The 18,766-nt window shown below is 39.3% G+C and overlaps 1 long non-coding RNA gene across 1 annotated transcript; it reads left to right on the top strand.

Annotated features, from left to right (window-relative positions):
* The first annotated feature begins 9,937 nt into the window (after positions 1-9,937).
* LOC132684571 (uncharacterized) lies at positions 9,938-12,224 on the top strand. The gene is made up of 2 exons (XR_009612730.2): positions 9,938-10,022; positions 11,939-12,224. It is a non-coding gene; the product is annotated as an uncharacterized LOC132684571 (long non-coding RNA).
* The last annotated feature ends 6,542 nt before the right edge of the window (positions 12,225-18,766 follow it).

The following is an 18,766-nucleotide window of genomic DNA, read 5'->3' as shown; positions in this document are numbered from 1 at the left end:
TCCCCAATGCACATGCACGTTCTCTCGGACTCTCTCTCTCTCTCTCCAAATAATAAATAAACATAAAAATAAACATTTAAAAAATAAAGAAGCAATTCTCAACCACAGCACTACTAACATTTTGGGTCAGATAATTCACTCTTGTGGGGTCTCACCTGTGTGTTGTGTAACTTTTTTTTGTTTTGTTTTGTCTTGTTTTCTTGTGTGCTGGTAGCACCTCTCCAGTTGCAAGAGCCAAAACCACTTCAGGCATTCCCAAAATCCCCTGGGGAGCAAAATTGTCCCTGGTTGAGAAACACTGATATCAAGGGATTATCCCTTAATGTGGGAGTGGCTAGATAATTCCTTCCATATTTTTTTCAATGATTCCATGAATTCTCTTTTGGTCAAACCAAAAGATTTCTTTATTCAGTTTGTCGCAACACCCACTGTGAACTTATTCATTATCTTCTCTATTTCCTAATGCCCTTTCATGCTTCCTCCCTTCTTTCTCAAAGTTACCCTACATTCTCTCTCCCAACCATCATTTTAGATTATAACCTCCCTGTGGCCATATCCTTACTGTGGCTTTTGTTTTATTACAACTTATGAGCCTTACAGACCTTCTCTTCCCACTAATAGCCAAATCAATATTCTGTGTAACTAAAGCTGCCAGGAGTGTCCAGAATATAGAAACTCTCAGATGTCTTTTGAGAAACACAGGTCATGTGAGCCTGATCAATTCCTGGTCACAGATTCCTCTGTGGCCAAACTCAAAGTACACAAGAAGTCTGCTGAGGTGTGAACACCATGGCCTCTGCTCCATCTTGAAATTCTAATTGTACGTTTCACCTGATCTGTGTGCATTTTGTCCTTGAACCCATAAGTCTCAACTTTTCTTTACATGGGCTTATATTGCCCGATCTGAAGGACTCTGCCTGGTAAAGCCTTCTAAATATCATTCTATCTGTTCACTTGGGATTTTAAATTTCTTTTTAAACTGTGCCAGCGTTTTCATTAGCATTGTTATTCTTATGGTTCTCTGGTTACAAAGTTACATAGGTTATGAGTGAAGTACCTGACCCCCAATTTTCCCATAAGCTCTGCTAGTGCTTAGTTCTTTTTGGAAACATATGTATCACTTTGTAACAGAAACAGTTGACCCTAGAAAGACCTAAAAAGTGATTTCATCCGGCTCTCATTTGCCACCCATTTTATAAATAAGAAAACTGAGACCCACAGATGAGGATACAGATTTGTTTCCTGCTTTGCTCTGTAACCACAGAGCTCATGGCAGCATTTGGTGCTCAATACAGTATATTCCCTTAGCTTAGATTTGCTGCTGTAAGTATCTTTTTTTTTTTTTTTTTTTTTAATATCAGGTTATTACCTTGTAAAAAGAGTTCTGATACATTAGTGGTTTTTATTGAAAGCCACCTCCAATCTGTTTTGGAAATAGGCAAGGTATAAATAGTAAATAAATAATGAGCCAAGGAGCAGAGAGGTTTTTATAGCTTCTTGGCAGCAGAAATGAGACTGGATCCTACTTTCCAACTCCAAGCCCAACCCTCTCTCCATAGCATCCTGTTTTCCCCAGGCAACTGTGGGTCTCCCACTTTACATCCTTGTGGTCTGGAAGACTCAATAAATAATCACCATGGCATTGCCAGGTTCACTCCCAAATGTTTCTCTTAGGTGCTGAGCTAGGCCAAAGTTCAAAATCAGAGATACCTGTGTTGCCATCTTACGTGAGTATAACATTAGCTGACCAGTGGTAAGGTCATTTTGGCTTATTTTTTGTAGAAGTATAGGTTATACACAGTGATTCACAGTTGTTTCAACTCTGGTTACAGAAACACATTGTTTATTCTTTGAAAGGTCACACAAAAGCGGGACTGTTCATGTGGGTTTCGTTAGCACCAGGCTCTAACCTGCCCAAGAGAAGGAAGCTTACAGATTAGCCCCACGATTTCTACCATCAACTCTTTCTCCATTTGTTTTCATTCTTTTTATGTTCTCTGGAACAAGAGTCAACAAAGAAAATGCAGAAGGGTTCAGACATAACATTTTTTTTTTAAGTCTGAAACAACAGTAAAGGTCCAAGAAAACAAATTCAATGTGGGAAAAATATTATAGCTGGTCCTGAACCAAGTTAAAGATGGGGGGAAATAGGAAGACAGGGACAAACAGTGAATGAACATGGACCTGAGTTTGCACACCTGCCAACTTCAGGTGGAACATGACCTGTAGTTGGGTTTTGTTTGGTAGGCATGCCCACAAAGACTTAATAAATTTGGACATCCTGCCAACATTATATAAACAGAAGATTTCACACGCTCATCTAAATCTCTGGCTCTTCCTAGAAAAAAAAAAAAAAAAAAAGAAAAACTGTACACAAAATCTTGGGTTTTAGCACAGTCACCATGGGCTGGGAACGAGCCACAGGGGGCACTTTCTTAGAGGAAAAAAACAAAAAACAAAAAACCCACGTGATCTGTTTCTTTCAATCCCCAATGCTGATTGCCATCCCAGTAATGTACTCGTCTGGTTCCCAAGCGTGTCTCTATTCATGTGCCGTGTAATAGCAACTTCTTGTTTTTATTAGAGACCTGCTTTCCTAAGTGCCTTACTTTCATTTCCCCCAACCTGTACTCACACCTGGAAGCCCAACTTTCAGAGATTAAGCCCAAAGTTTCAAGATTTACTCTAGTTTATAAAGGCTTTCAAAACTCTTGCCTGCTGCTTCCATACATCTTGTTACGTTCCTTTGACAAATCTCTTCTTGGCAATGAACTGAAATGCACAGCACAGCACAGGCAGGGCTATCAATTTTGACTCAAGTGATGGGCTTCATCTGAACCTGTCCCAGCATCATGGCTGCTGGCTCCATTTCCACATCATGGCTTTCATTTCTTGGTACAGTGGGCAAAATCTGAGACTTGTCTACCGAAGTTACCACTTAAAGGGTACAGAGAAGCTATAGAGAGTAATTTTAATAAAGCATGGAAGATCAATCACTCTTGGGGAGAAAAAGGACTTAAAAAAACCCTTCAAACAATTTATGGTTAATTTCCAAACTGTCTATGCACTGTTAATTATAAGACTATACATTTGGCTATTTGCAATTTTATTTCTTCGAAGCACTTTCTCTGATTAACTTTGATTCCCAAAACTCTCAACTCTGCTGCCATTACCACCTTTGTTTTCAGTCACAAAGGTAGTTTATTACTTCAGTAATAAGATATATAGATATATTTGTATATCTATACTTATCTATATATCTTTCTGGTCTCCATCCTGAGTCGTCTTAGGACCTGCAAATTATATTTGGCTGAGTGTTGGTGAATTTATTGATCTATTACTGAGGTGGCAACTTGTGCCTTTTTTTTCTTGAAATTGGTGTTCATTTTTGTTTAACATTTTATTATAAAAATTTCAAAAATAGAGATTAATATATTAAACCCTCATGTGTTTATCATCCAGGTTTTCCAATTAGCAATATAGAGCTAATCTTATTTTCTCTCTCTTAAATTATATATTGTGTTTATCATACAGATATGTAACTTTTTATAGTTCTAAGAGACAATAATCCCTAATAATCCAATGCCATTATCTAATTGTTAATATTGACTAAATGTTATTATTACTATTTTTACTGGAAAAGATTTCCACTAATATCTACACTGTGTTCATATTTCACCAATTTCTTATAAATGTATTTTCTTTTCTTTTTTTTTAATTTTTTTTTTAACGTTTATTTATTTTTGAGACAGAGAGAGACAGAGCATGAATGGGGGAGGGTCAGAGAGAGGGAGACACACAATCTGAAACAGGCTCCCGGCTCCGAGCTGTCAGCACAGAGCCCGATGTGGGGCTCGAACTCACGGACCGCGAGATCATGACCTGAGCCGAAGTCGGACGCTTAACCGACTGAGCCACCCAGGCGCCCCATAAATGTATTTTCTTAATAAAAATGAACATTTTAATTTTCTGTTTGAATCAAGCTGCTTTTTGATCTTTAAATTGTGGCAGGAACACTTAAGATGAGATCTACCTTCTTGAATGTTTAAGTGCACAATGCAATATTGTTAAATATAGAAAATGACCTTGCACAGAAGATACCTAACCTTTATTCATCTTGTACAACTGAAGCTTTATACCTGTAGAACGGCAACTCTTTGTTGCCGCCTCTCCTAAATCTTGAGCAACCGCCATTCTGTTCTGTCTCTGAGTTTGACTATTTTAGCTGTCCATGTAAGTGGAATTGTGCAGTATTTGGTCTTCTGTGACTGGTTTATTTCACTCAGCGTGACCCTCCAGGTCCCTTCGTGGTGTCACATGTAGTTTCTTTCTTTTTCTAAGGCTGAATAATATTCCATTGTGGGCTGTATTCATTCATCCAATGATGGACATTTGTTTCCATATCTTGGCTACTGTGAGTAATGCTGTAGTAAACACGGAAAGGCACACATCTTTTTAAGATCCTGCTTTCAATTATTTTGGATAAACACCTAAAAATGGGATTGCTGGAGTCTATGGTTTTTCTATTTTTATTATCTTTAGGAAACTCCTTAACGTTTTCTATAGAGGCTCCACCATGTTACATTCCGACCAATAGTGCCCAGGGGTTTACATTTCTCCACATCCTCCCCAATGCTTGTTATCTTTTTGTTTTGGATAATGTCTTTATACACACACACACACACACACACACACTTATATATGCATATATATGCATATATATATAAACATATATATGTGTATATATATGCACATATATATGTATATATACATATATATGTATATATATGTATACACACACACATATATATACACATATATATATACATATATATATGTGTATATATGTATATATGTATGTATATATATATATATATATATATATATATATATATATATATAGCTGATTTACTCAAGGATTTACACATTGCATTTGTTTGCTTTGCTCTGTAACAGTCCCCCCCCCCCGACTTTTCTTTCTTCCCTGCAAATTGTACATAGAAAGACATGAATTCTGTAGAACTTCGTCCATTCTGTGTGGCTAATTACCTTCCTGTGGTGTTATAAAATGGATAAACTCCTACATTTTCTGCAATGCTTGCCATCTAGGAAATTATCTGGAGGTAGAGAAGATCACCCCCAGAGGGCTCAAGCTTCCTGGACCATTCTGGTGGGTGAAGGGAAGTAATATTTTAGCACATTTTTAAGAAGTGTTTGTCGCACCCCATGTGGGAAGCAGTCCAGCAGGACTGGACTAGAGAGACAAGAGGAGATGGGAGCCCGTGCTAGTTCTGTGGATCTCAAACTGCGTCCACGAGCGGCCTCTGGGAGGAATGCCCCAGAATTCCCACAGTGAGGCTGACCTCAGCCTGCCACTTCCATAAGGCAGCCTGCTTATTATTTGTTTCCTGTGTTGGGCATCAATATATAAATATCTGATTTTATTTGAAAAAAATTAAAAATACTTTTGAAAGCCACTATAGAAGACTTATAGAAAACACTTGGGTTTGTGATGGGGGAGATCTGACTGCTCTCTTAAATTGCCTTAAAGAACTGGAGAAGTTCAGTAAGTCACTTACCCCTTGGGGATTCCATTCCCCTCTCTCTTCCACTCGGATATCCCTATGTGCCCTGCATATCTTACAGGGTTGTCGTGAGAACCCAGAAATTGGGACAGTTTGAAAGCATTTTGCACAAAACAAATCTTAAGACTGTTTTCCCCATTTTTTCTTTTTTCGTTATAAACATGACTTAACAACAGAGAGGTTTTAAGGGGATCAAAAATCACTTAGATATCCCTGGAGAGAGAAAGTGCTATTAGTGGCAAAGCTGACGTGAGAAATTTAAAAAAAATAATAATGGAAAACAACTTACTTTGCAAGTTTGGCGTGCTGTCGTGACTAAATATACACTGCTGAGGAATCTGTGTGTTAGGCTGAAAATACATCTCTAGGGATCTAAAGACAAGATAAGATTTTCCCAGTAAGATAAGGTGGCAGATTCTGTTTTTAGTTAGGATGGGGACATCAGTGAGGAGCTCTGGATTCCTGACTCTGACAGTGTTTAAGAGCTGATTCTTGTGCTTATTCTTATATGCAAATCCCAGGAGGAGAGACAGTTGGAGCTTCCTCCCCTGTAGACCATCAGGAATCTGATGACTTCAATCCCATATCATGTAACACAAGTTTTGTGGGCTCCCTGAATTTTTCCATGCAGTGTCATTCTCTTTAGATTGAGCACAAAGCACTACCCACAAGAGTCAAGCCACATATCAGAAGTTCACGAGGCATTCCAGAATTCATTAAAAACAGACCTAAACACCCCATCTTCCACAGTTTAGTGTGTGTTCTAAGTAGAATGGAAAGATCAAGTTATTGAGGTATGCCATTACCACAATGACAATCCTCTCTTTACTGCTCAATGACTCTGTATGAGTCTGGCTAGCTGCTCGACCTCCCTTTATGTGTATTTTCACCTGTACTACAGAAATCCTACTATTACTACTACTACATTAATATAAAATAGGTAAAAATCATCATCATTATCACCCTTTATCTAGAAGAGTTATCAAAAAGGTTAAATGAGATAAGATAACTGCTTTAAATTATAAAGGGCCATGCAATGTCATATACTAGAGCTATTCCCAGGTCATACTGGCCTGCCTTTGGAAGGTGCTGGAATATAATCTAAGAGTGTGTGGTGTCCCTTTGTTTGGTGGTTCCTCATAAAATACTTTTTTTCTTAATAGGAGAATATGTGATTATATCTTGACTACCTCATTCAGAGAAAGGAAGTTTACATGCCAGGATGACTAGGTAACAGAGATGGAAAGTACATAATAAAGGAACCACTGGAGATGTATTTTACAATCTATAGGAAAATGAGGATTGTGAATGCTTTTTCTTTTCTTTTCTTTTTCTTTTTTTTTTAATCAAGGGAAACCTCGAAACGGACCTTTGTTTTTCTTCTGTCTAGCACTCTAACTTTCTTTGGGGAATTTCTTTTGCCCCATTCCAATCATGTGGCTTTTCGGGTTCCCGGTTACAGTTGTCAAACCTGCTGGTGCTTGTGGGGACCAGACCTGGTGTAGGAGAGGCCATCCCCGGACCACAGTGATGGCTGCAGGGTGGACATGTGCTTCCAGTTAGCAAGCCGTGTTTGTCCCAAGAGATTTTGTCTTGGGCTTAAGGAATGACACCATGCTTTTAAGATTATGTTTCTAGGAGTGTTATGAATAAAAGACCTGCGGAAATGATCTTCCCCACAAGTACTCGTAATTGAAATAAACACAAGGGAAGAAGAGGGCTGAAGATCAGCTTTGAGTTTCTATACCTGCTGTGCCAGAAACCAGATCTTCCTTTGTTATATCCTGGTTACAAAAAAATAATAAATTAATTCTTTTCTCTTTTCAAATTAAACCTCTTATGACTGAAAAAGTAATCAACTTCTTATAAATATTACCTGTATTGAATTCCAGTACAGATGCTTTTATAATTATTACACATTGATACTTTAAAATGTCATTTATTTATTTATTTATTTATTTATTTATTTATTTAAACTCCAAACATTAGGTATGAATTAGGGAGGGTAGAGGAGAGTGAGGGCACTTGATAAGAAGTAATATAACTAAAAAAGGCAATTGTTATGAATTATAAATTCTTTTTCAGGTATACCTAGTAAGATTTTTAGTCTAGCCTCTACCCAGAAGATAAAGACTGTATGCTCAAAATATCCATGCTGATCATAAAACAGATGCTCAATAATCTGATTTAGAGGCTTTGTTTCCTAAGAGGATTTTGTTATATTTTGAAATTAATCAATAAATACAAGTATGATATGAGCCTTCCTTTCAAAAGCAGCTAATGTTTTTATCTTTCCCAAAATACTTTCAGATAGGGTCTCAGAGATCTTAGCTTCAGGTATTATAATTAATTCCCATAAATTTAAAAAGGAGGGTATTTGTTACATGGCATGAAATAGCTCATAACATTTTCCAGGAGGATTAGGGGCTTATGCTTGGATGATACACAGATACAGAGAATAACCAGAAGAATGGGTTCTTGGAAAGCCCCGCTGGGCTCCAGGCTGCTTCTCAGAACCTACAATACTCTAGATGAAATGACTAGAACCTTCATCACCATTGCCACAAGAAATAAGCACTATTCCCCTCCTCATTGCACTATCTTTTCCGTTTGCCTGCCGAGGACCATTTGTGGCTTCTTCTAAATCTCGCACAAGTGTACCCATGTGGAAGAATGCAAGAAAGCTTTTTGGTTTTCCAGCTCTAGAGGATAGGAAGCCTGCTGGAAAAGATTTAGAATAGGTGCAGTGTCCCCTGCATATTTTACCTTATTTTTGTCTCATATCCACTTTGTAAGATAGGTATTTTTTTTTTTTTCCTATTTTAGAAATGAGAAGACTAAGGCTCCATGAGGTGGGGCTGGAATGAGAAAATCCTTTAATCCAAAACCCGTGTCTCTCTCACTTTATCACTGCTACTTGTCCTGATCATTTCTGGAACTTAAATGCATGTTCTATTAATATTTCTTTGCACTACCATTTCAACATGACCAGGATAGTTGTCAAAGCTGTCACATTGTAGAAGGCATTTGTCATCTGTATTAGCCCCTGTTCAGAGATGAACATTTTGAGAATGGAAACAACAACTGGGTTAGATGTGTCTGGGTTCTGTTCATTTGGGATTTTCTTAAATGACATGTTGTAGGGCTGTATGCCACACACCAAAAAATCTTCATGACTGTCCTTTGACTGAACCCAATTTGACATTTCCAACAGGCCCATTGTCAAAATAGCTAATACAAACCACGGTCTTGTTCAAGACCGTTTAAATATCTCCCCTACAGATGAAGTTATCAACGTATGATCACAGAACTCTCTAAGACATGGGAAGAATTAGTGGAAGAGTTGGTATACGGGAACAGTTCACCTGGATTCAACCTTTGCACCAATTCCCCTGGGCTGAAAAATGCCCGGTGTGAAATGGGAGGGGGAAATAGCAAAACAAAGAATCCTAAAATTGATGAGCTGGAATCAATATGTCCAAAGTCAAAGTTAAACCTTCTAAATAAAGCTAGAAGCCCATGTAATCTTCATTTGAATTTTTTGTTGTTGTTCCTGGAAAAAAAAAAAAAGATTACTAAAATGTAAATGGAAGACTGTGTGGAAAACTCAAGGTTGGCCTGCATCCATTAAAACACTATCTGTTGGTAGAAATCAGAAGGAAGAGGGCACCACTATTGTTTCAGAAATCTGTCAATTTCTATTCTAAATGTCAGGACACCAGCCATGACTTTGCTAAAAGATAAATTTTTATCAGGAAAAGAGTGAACTTAGGGCTTTGAATAGTATAAAATTTTCATGCCGGACATATAAATAAGATAGAACAGGGGAAGGAGGAAAGAAAGGGACTGTATACAAGCTCTGCTGATGCAGTGATAGTTGTTAGTTGTTCTGAGTGGCCAATAATTATAAACCGTGGCTCATAGTGAGTTTTATAGTTTAAAGTTCACCAACACATCCACTGCCTGTTGGTTGTAAACTCAACTACTAACCATTCTTCACACCAGAGAACTCATGTAAGCCGGTTTACCGTTGAGCCAATTTCAAGTCCTTTTAGTAATTATAGTTAAACTCCAATGTTGGGATTGGGCTGGGAGGGCTATATGCCTCAAACAAGTTTGTATATTACAACGAAAGCAAGATGTAGAGTAAATCTAGTGTACAAACATGTATCGGTAAACTGGCATGGAATATGACTTGTACTGTAGATTGAGAAATTCCTACTCTGTGTCCTAAAGCACTCTGACAAGCACCTTGCATAGAAAGCTTTTTCTAACAGGATACATTCTAGTGGTAGAATCAACTAGCATCATAATGGCGTCACGTGGCAGGAACCATAGAGGAGGTACAGGAATGTGAAGCCAAGAAGGTTCCAGAGCTCAAGTACCACACTCTGTTATTGAACTGCAAAGTTTGCTGGCTCTCTAAACTTCTTAAAGGTTGGCAAAGCCCATGCATTCTTTCTAACTGACTCTAATTCCTAATATCACTAGGCTGATTTAAAAAACTCTCTGGTGTGGATTTTGACAAAGATATATGAAGTGTCAAATAATCACATCAGAATGTGTCAGTTCCTGCTTGTGGTAGTTCATTTGCTAGTTAAACACCCTTGGAGTACACATTTCTGATGAGATGCAGGTTTCACCTGATTGACCCTAGGCTACAGATTAGTGTTGAACAATGCGAAAACATATGTTTCACTATTTGTACACATTTATTTTTAAAGTAAATTATCAGGCAGACAATAAAGCACAGACCTGTATCCTTCGTGCCATTTTTGGAGCTGTTCCTCTGTGTACAGAATACTTCGAGTGTTTCTTTGTAGGGCAAGTGTAACAGAAGTTGACCTTTGCTATTAGGTGTCATCTCCTTTGCGCTGGAACCCACAGAGAGCACTCCCTTGGACACCTATCGCTGACTACCTTACATGGTCACTTAACTGTTTCACTTAACTCTTGTGTCCCCCAGTAGAGAAAGGCCTGGCATCATGCCTCTATAGCTCTTTATTCATCTACTGTAGAGATGCATACGTTGGATCCCTCAGAGTCATGCTCAATAGATTATTTGCTGAATAAAGGAATATATGAGAACATGAAGAAGCCATGAAGGAAAGTACTGCTTGTATTGGGGGGAGATTTGTCTTTTTAACTTTGTGGTGCACACTTCGAGGGCAGAAGACTTATATCGTCTTTGATTTTGGAAGCAATATACATTGAGACATCCATTTTGACAGCTAAAGGCAGGTGTCTTAATGCTCCCCGGCTGCAGCCTGCAGCAAACACCACCTTGAGAAGGCTGATGGGGGCAGTGCCATATAAGTGCATTATGGAATTTGTGCTCTAGGTGTCCGCCAACCCCCATCCCAACAAATATGCACACGGTCCCACATCCAGCCCTGCCATTTGCTTTGTTGCCTGGCATTTACACAGCAGCAGATGTGCTATAAATAGACACACAGCAACAGGGCTGGCATACCAATGGACCCAGAGGTGAGACATCTGGTAGAACAGATGCAGCGTGGCAGGGGAACACAGACTGCCCAGAAAGTGCTCATTGCCCAAGATCGGCGCCAAGGATCTGACCAGTGCCCGCCTCGGCACCGTGCCCTCCAAACAGATGGGAATAGGTTTGAGCCAATAAGAGTACATGGAGAAAGTGGTCAGATTGCTTCTGAGAAGGAGTGGCCTCTGCCAGAAAAGTTGAAGCAGCCCTTTTTCTTTTAAAAGTCAGCTCTTCACCGTCACCTGGGTACCACCCATCCATCAAGTCCCGTCAAGCAGTTTTTGCCCACGTTTCATCGTGGCAGAGCAAGCCCTTAAATAAATGCCTTACCTTGTTCACGGAGATGACAGGAGGATTAATTAATGTTAGCAAAGCTCCGGCAAGATCAATGGATGAAAGAAAACTCACAAAGTGCATTATTAATAATGGAATGAGGTCACACTCCATAAAAGCCCCGTAAAAAGTCCCATTTTCTGTGTAGAGCAGTCATTTTGTATTACAGTCCCACTTTTTATTGAAATATTTAACAATCATAATGCATTGTAATTTGTGTCCTTAACTAGGGAAAAAGTGCATATAGGAGAAATGCTGGGGAGAAAGCATTTAATCCACTCATCTTTTTACTTCTTCTGTGTGGTCTAGACACAGGGTCCTTTTTCCCCTGAGATGATAAGCCTACTTATCCATGGCCCTAATACTCTCCATTCTTTGCCTTCAGTCAATTAACGACTATAATAGGAAGAACAACAACTAACTGCAAGGAACACTTGAATCTTCAGATATGCAAAAGTAAGGTGCACGATACATTGGTGTAAAATAACGTCCTTGAATAATAGAATTCTCTTATTCTCAGGTACATCTGGCACCGGAATGAAGCTATCAAAGTATTTCTGAAGTGGAGGTCTCTAGGGGGCCTATATTCGACAGGAACAATCAAGATAAACAGCAATGAAACTAGACAAGAGGAACTTGGAATTAGCATAATTTCTTCCATGGAAATGTCTCTTTGCTCACATTTCTAACTTTCTGAATCTCCACCTTCTATCAGTATTCCTTGAATTTCATCCTTCACTGTGAGGCAAACCAGATCATCTTAGCTGAAAAATCTTCTCTTGTGCCTTTACATCCATTACAACCTCTTTTACTGTATTTGCAGTTTTTTATTATGACATTTCATTTTGTCATTTACAGAGAAGGCACACTTTGTTTCGCCAAAGTGATCATAAACTCATATAAGGCAGAGTCACTGCTTCGTTCCCTACAGTCTCAATTACAGTCTCAGTTATATGAATACAGGATGTCCTTCAAAAAATACCGGTTGATTGACGCTTAAAAAAAGCAATGATGGGGTGCCTGGGTGGTTCAGTCGGTTGAGCATCTGACTTTGGCTCAGGTCATGATCTCACAGTTTGTGGATTCGAGCCCACGCCGAGCCCACAGAGCCATGCTCCGTGCTGACAGCTCAGAGCATGGAGGCTGCTTCGGATTCTGTGTCTCCCTTCCTCTCTGCCCCTTCCCTGCTCATGCTGTGCCTCTCTCTGTCTCAAAAATAAATTTAAAAAATTAAAAGAAAATAATTATAAATGACATATGTGAAGCATTCTCAGGCATCATACTAACTGCTTTCATGCATTTCTTTTACTAGTCATCACAGTACTCTGTAAGGTGGATACCACTGTCATCTCAACTTTGTAGATAAGGACAATGAATCTCAAACAAGTTCACTAAGTCGCCTACAACATGTACAGCTAGGAAGGTTCAGGTCCTTGGCTTCAATCCAATCCTGGCTGATTCCAGGGATCTACTGTGTCATATTGCCTCTAAAGTTCTTCCATGCCCACCCCTGGCAATGCATCATTTAATGCACATTTAGAAAACTTTTGTATTGCGGCGCCTGGGTGGCTCAGTCGGTTAGGCTTCCGACTTCGGCTCAGGTAATGATCTCGAGGTCTGTGAGTTCAAGCCCCGTGTCGGGCTCTGTGCTGACAGCTCAGAGCCTGGAGCCTGTTTCGGATTCTGTGTCTCCCTCTCTCTCTCTGACCCTCCCCCATTCATGCTCTGTCTCTCTCTGTCTCAAAAAAAAAAAAAAATGTTAAAAAAAAATTAAAAAAAAAAAGAAAACTTTTGTATTACATAATATCCTACAGATAAACTCTAAGTCCTTAAAATAATGAAGAAATACACATAGATGAGAATACACTGTAGTATTTGGCCAGTGAATATAATGGGCTGGACACAGCAGGTCTATAAAGAGGAAAGCTTGCTCTTTGAATATGGTTTCACTCATGCATTAAAACCACCCATGATGTTGTCTGTCTCCAAGTCATTTCAGTTGCCTCCGCTCTCAACCAGCAATGCTGTGGGGACTAATTAAATATTGCCCACAGAGTGTAGAGTAATAATATAATTGATGATAGGCCATCTAAGAGCTCTTCTACTATTATGAGATCATTTGAATACAACCATCTCTATGGTCCAAAAGCAGTAAATATCTTACAGCCAAATGGCTTTGACATTCAGGTTCCAGGCATTCTAATGCATGGGATAATTCAATGCACTCTAATAGCCTGAACTGGAGACTTGCTTTCTTGATTGACTTTTTATTAATGGTGAATTGCTTAGTTAGTTAACAGGATAACTGCTGGAAAATGGGAAGTAAAATCATAATGGCATATGTTTGCAGAAAATGACTTCTCTATAGTAAAGATTTATAACCTTATGCAGGCATTTGTTCATTCAATAAACATTTATTCAGCACCATCCCTGTACTAGTCATCGTTTTAGGTGCTGCAGATACTAAGTTGAGTGATACTAATCCACCGACCTCTAGAACTTACATTCCAGGAAGCAAGACACAACGTGCATGTATTTCACTCTGTTGCTATCTAACTTCAGATAGGGATGATTGCTATGATAAAGAACACAATAAAAGAAGAGAGGAGAAAGGAGGTAATAGATGGTCAGGAAAGGACTACATGGAAGTGACAGGGGCAGATACCGGAGTATTGAAAGGGAGCAAACAATGAAAACCTGGGAGAGGAAACTTTTTGGCAGTGGAACACCAAGCATAATGATCCTGAAGTGGGAAAAACATAGGTCTGTTGGAGAAATACAAAACAGCCATACTGGCTACTATAAAATGAGTTAGGAGAAAGTTGTAGAAAACAAAATTGGAAAGGTAAGCAAGGGCCGGACCATATAAAGCCTGGAGGCCATCTTTGAATTTCCATGTGAAGCCATTGGGAAGTTTTGAGGAAAAGAATGGTCTGGTCAGATTTACATTGAGAAAGATCACAATGATGGCTATGTACATAATACTGTATAGGATGCAATGGAGAAGGAAAGGAGACCAATTAAGAGCTATTTTAGGATATGACAAATTTTTGGAGTATGGTTTAAGGATGGAGAAGCTGAAAGAGTTAAGGTTCAGGATATATTCTTGAGACTGCAGCTGTCAGGATTGGGGGCTAAACGGATTGTGGTATTTGAGAATAAGAGAGGAATCCTATATTCAAGGGTTAAAAAGAGACTAAAAAATATTAAAACAAAAAAAAAATAGGCTTTACAAACTGTGTTCTTCTCAGCCACATTTCCACAGTGGGAATTCCTCAGAACAGAACAAAATCTCTTACTCTTTTAAAGTTCTAAAATGAGTGTTGGGAGAAAGTCCTTGGGTCTAGTAATCTAGTCTAATCTCTGCTGTTAATTGACCCAGAACAGGCTGCCCTACCTCTCTGGGCTTCAGTTTCCTTTTATTTGAAAAGTAAGTGGTTGGGTCTAGTAATCTAGTCTAAGCTCTGCTTTTAATTGACCCAGAACAGGCTGCCCTACCTCTCTGGGCCTCAGTTTCCTTTTATTTGAAAAGTAAGTGGGAGTCCAGAATTAGAAAATGTTTAAGGTTCCTTCCAGCTACAGTCTTTAAGAAAATGGTGAGGTTTGATAAGCAGTAAGGTTTAGTGTTCACATACATAAGCAGTATATAATCAGATGTATTTTCTCAAACTGAAAATGATCATTGATGACGTAGTTTCCTCACTAAAATTAGAATAGGTCCTATAATTGATAGGACATTGGCAAGTACAATCTGCAGAATGGCAAAAAATACCTATCAGAGCTGAGACCATGGGTCTTTGAATCCTGCTGGATGCACCTACTTTACTTTGGAATCTCCAGAGTAGAAACACTTCCCTTGTACCCTCATTCAGTGTAAGTACTAACTCCGTGGAAGTACTTTCCCTTCATGCTTCTCTCTCCTACACACACACACACGCACACACACACACACACACACACACAAATGTATTGCTTGGTTAGAAAGGCATCTTGACACTAAAAATAATTCCCGAACCGTATACCTTCCAATTAGGATAATTATGGTCAAGGCCTTAGCATATATGTGAAAATTCTTTACCCTCTGAATGAAGAATATGACAATAAGAACAAGAACAAATATTGTAGATGAAAGAATTAGAATCTCTTAAAAACTTGAATGTTTTAAGTGTAAAATAGAGTCAGGGCTCCTGGGTGGCTTAGTCAGTTAAGCATCTGTCTTCGGCTCTGGTCATGATCTCGCAGTTTGTGAGTTTGAGCCCTGTGTCAGGCTCTGTGCTGACAGCTCAGAGCCTGGAGCCTGCTTCTGATTCTGTGTCTCCCTCTCTCTCTGCCCTTCACCTGCCCATGCTCTGTCTCTCTCTGTCTCAAAAGTAGATAAAAAAATTTTAAAAAATTTTAAAATAAAAAAAATTTTTAAATGTAAAATAGAGTCATCTTAAGGGACAGATGTTTACATTCTATTAATTGGTCTTAGCCTGGATTCCTCAGAAAAATAAAGCCTGAGCCCAAAGCTTATATACCACTATTTTATTAAGAAACAAAATTGGAGGGGTGCCTGGATGGCTCAGTCGGTTGAGCGTCCGACTTCGGCTCAGGTCATGATCTCACAGTCTGTGAGTTCAAGCCCTGCATCGGGCTCTGTGCTGATGGCTCAGAGCCTGGAACTTGCTTCTGATTCTGTGTCTCCCTCTCTCTCTGCCCCTTCCCTGCTCATGCTCTGTCTCTCTCTGTCTCAAAAATAAATAAAAATATTAAGAAAAAAAATTAAAAAAAAGAAAGAAACAAAACTGGAGAGAAGGAGATGTGAGCAAAAGGAGAGGGGACAGGGCAGGAACGGAAGCCAGTACAAAGACACACTAGAGAGTGGACACCGCTGGAAGTGACGATTTGACATCGCAGACCTGTGTTCTGAAAAGTTGCATAAACTGCTTCTCAAAGGATTTGAGTGAGGGTTCACCCATCAACACCCATATCTTCTTGGTCAAAACATATTACACAAGATGGTAAGTTCCTCACACTCCTGACTTGCACAAACAGGGGGACCGAGTGAAGCCTGGCAGTGCCCTGTTCCTCCCTGTCTGCAGGAAAGCCGTGGGGTGGGGGGACAGGTGGTCTAGAAATGAGGTGAGGTGCTGTTAGGTTACCCCCCACAGACAGATGGACAGAACCTTGCAGAGTGGGGCTCCCAGGCAGTGAGTGTCTGAAGTGGTACATGAAGTGTCTGATTCAAAGGGTCCCCCTTGCCCAGTTACCATACAGATGCAAAGTAGAGGGGAAACTGCCTCATTAGCAAAACACAGAAGAATGTCTTAGGGTGTCAGTAGGCTGAGCATCCGACTCTTGGTTTCATGATTTCATAGTTTCTTGAGTTCAGGCCCCGAATTGGGCTCTGTGCTGACAGTGCAGAGCCTGCTTGGGATTCTCTCCCTCCCTCTCTCTCCCTCTTTCTCTCTCAATTTGTCAAAAATAAATAAGTAAACTTAAAAAAAAAGTCTACCTTAGAGGAGTCAGCCCACACTGAAAATCAGGTGAGTTAACTATGTCAGTCTGACAAACACCAAACAAAATAAAACACAAACAGTGTCACCTTGGGCAGCATTCACAAGAGCAGAGTGTCTAGAAATAGGAAGATGCTAATATTGTTCTGCTCCGTACTGGTCAGATTACACATAAAGGGGACTTTGATCACAGAGGGTGGCCACGGCAGCAGGGCCAGCTGTACATTATGCTCAATAAAGAGTCACAGATAAAGGAATTGGAAAATTTGTATTTGTGAAATAAAAAGGAAATAAATTATGCTATTTATTTTATATCCTAGTACTTGAAGGAGTTCAAATGGAAGGTAACTAAGACTCATTCTGTGAGGTACGGCCCATAGAAATAAAAACAATTGGTCATCAGAGAGATAAGTTTTTGGCAGTAAAACTGTTGAGTACAAGCTATTGCATGGAGGCGCTGGAGTGAGGTTGGATAATCCCAGAGGTGTGAGTGTGCCTTGGGAGGATGTAGAAAGAGAACAAGGGATTTTTGATTCAGAGAATACGTGTTTGGAAACAGAGCCTTGCATTTCTATCATTTTTAACTGGGTGATAGTTGATGTGTCACCTAATGTCTCAGTTTCCTCCTTAGAATACTGTGAACACCCTTAGGGTTCATACAAGAATTGTAAGATATAGGGAGGGGGAATGAGGAGGGGTTGTTCCAAGGACACCAGCATGCAGCTCTAAGAGGAGTAAGTCCTGAGGCTCCCATGTGCAGCACGGATGAGTATCTTAATACTTTGTGTACTTGAAATTCACTAAGAGGTTAGATCTCGGGCTTTTCATTTTTAAAACAGTTAACTATGTACAGTGGTGACTGTATCAGTTGACTTATTGTAGGAATCGTTTCACAATGTGTGCATATATCAAATCGTCACATGTACACCTTAAATTTATTTCATTTTATTTGACAGTCATACCTCAGTAAAGCTGGAGAGAAAATGAGGAAGTTTCTCAGTAAAGTTAAAAAAATACAAGACACAATATGTGACTGCATAGGCATCTCTAGAAAGCGGTGGAATAGTTCCTTAGAATCCTTAGAAGGAACAGCTTTAGCCTCACACACAAAGGGCTGATATTCCCAGGCACAGCAACAGCTTGTTTTCTACAGAGAAAAACCTGTGTTCTCCAGAGCCAACACACATTCAATGGCAAGAAATGTTATATTTTAAAATGGGGCTCATTTGAATGGAAAGAAAGGAGCTCAAATTGTAATGAGCCTCCAAGGCATTTTACAAAATTCTCATTAGAAAATAACAGCCAACAGGCTGTATGGGTACCAAATCTAAGAACAAATAACATGAATGAGATGCTAAACATTCAAAGCCTGTACCATTTGCTTAAAAGCATAAATTCAATTGGTCAGATGCCAAATTAAATGTAAGAGAGACTAAGGAAATATTACCATAGCAGAAAACATTATTAGAAATTAAGCAAATGAATAAACATTCCCCCCTCTGGTGAATATTTGTAGCAATTATTGAAAAAATTTGCAAGCATGTGGCATTTTAACAAACCTTACCATTATGTGATGTGCAATTGTATATGAGGAAACTCTGGGGTGTTCTGCTTTGAGAATTGGATGGTGCTCTGGCCTTGCTCCTAATGAGAGGCAAGTAAATAATGTAAAACATCAATTTGGCACTCAAATGGTGTTAATGAGTGAACAGTGCAGATCGCCAGCTCTTCTCAGTTGAGGCAGGTGACTCCACGTGTAGCAAGTGCCTAGATACAAATCAGAGATTAGGCTCTCCAAAACTTCCATGAAATGCAGATGCTTTGTAGGAGACATTGTTTCAACTGGGCCT

This window comes from Panthera onca, chromosome D2, assembly GCF_046562875.1.
Source record: "Panthera onca isolate mPanOnc1 chromosome D2, mPanOnc1 haplotype 2, whole genome shotgun sequence".
Taxonomy (NCBI): Eukaryota; Metazoa; Chordata; class Mammalia; order Carnivora; family Felidae; genus Panthera; species Panthera onca.
The sequence above is the reverse complement of the archived record's forward strand: the minus strand, read 5'-3'. Positions and strand labels throughout refer to the sequence as shown.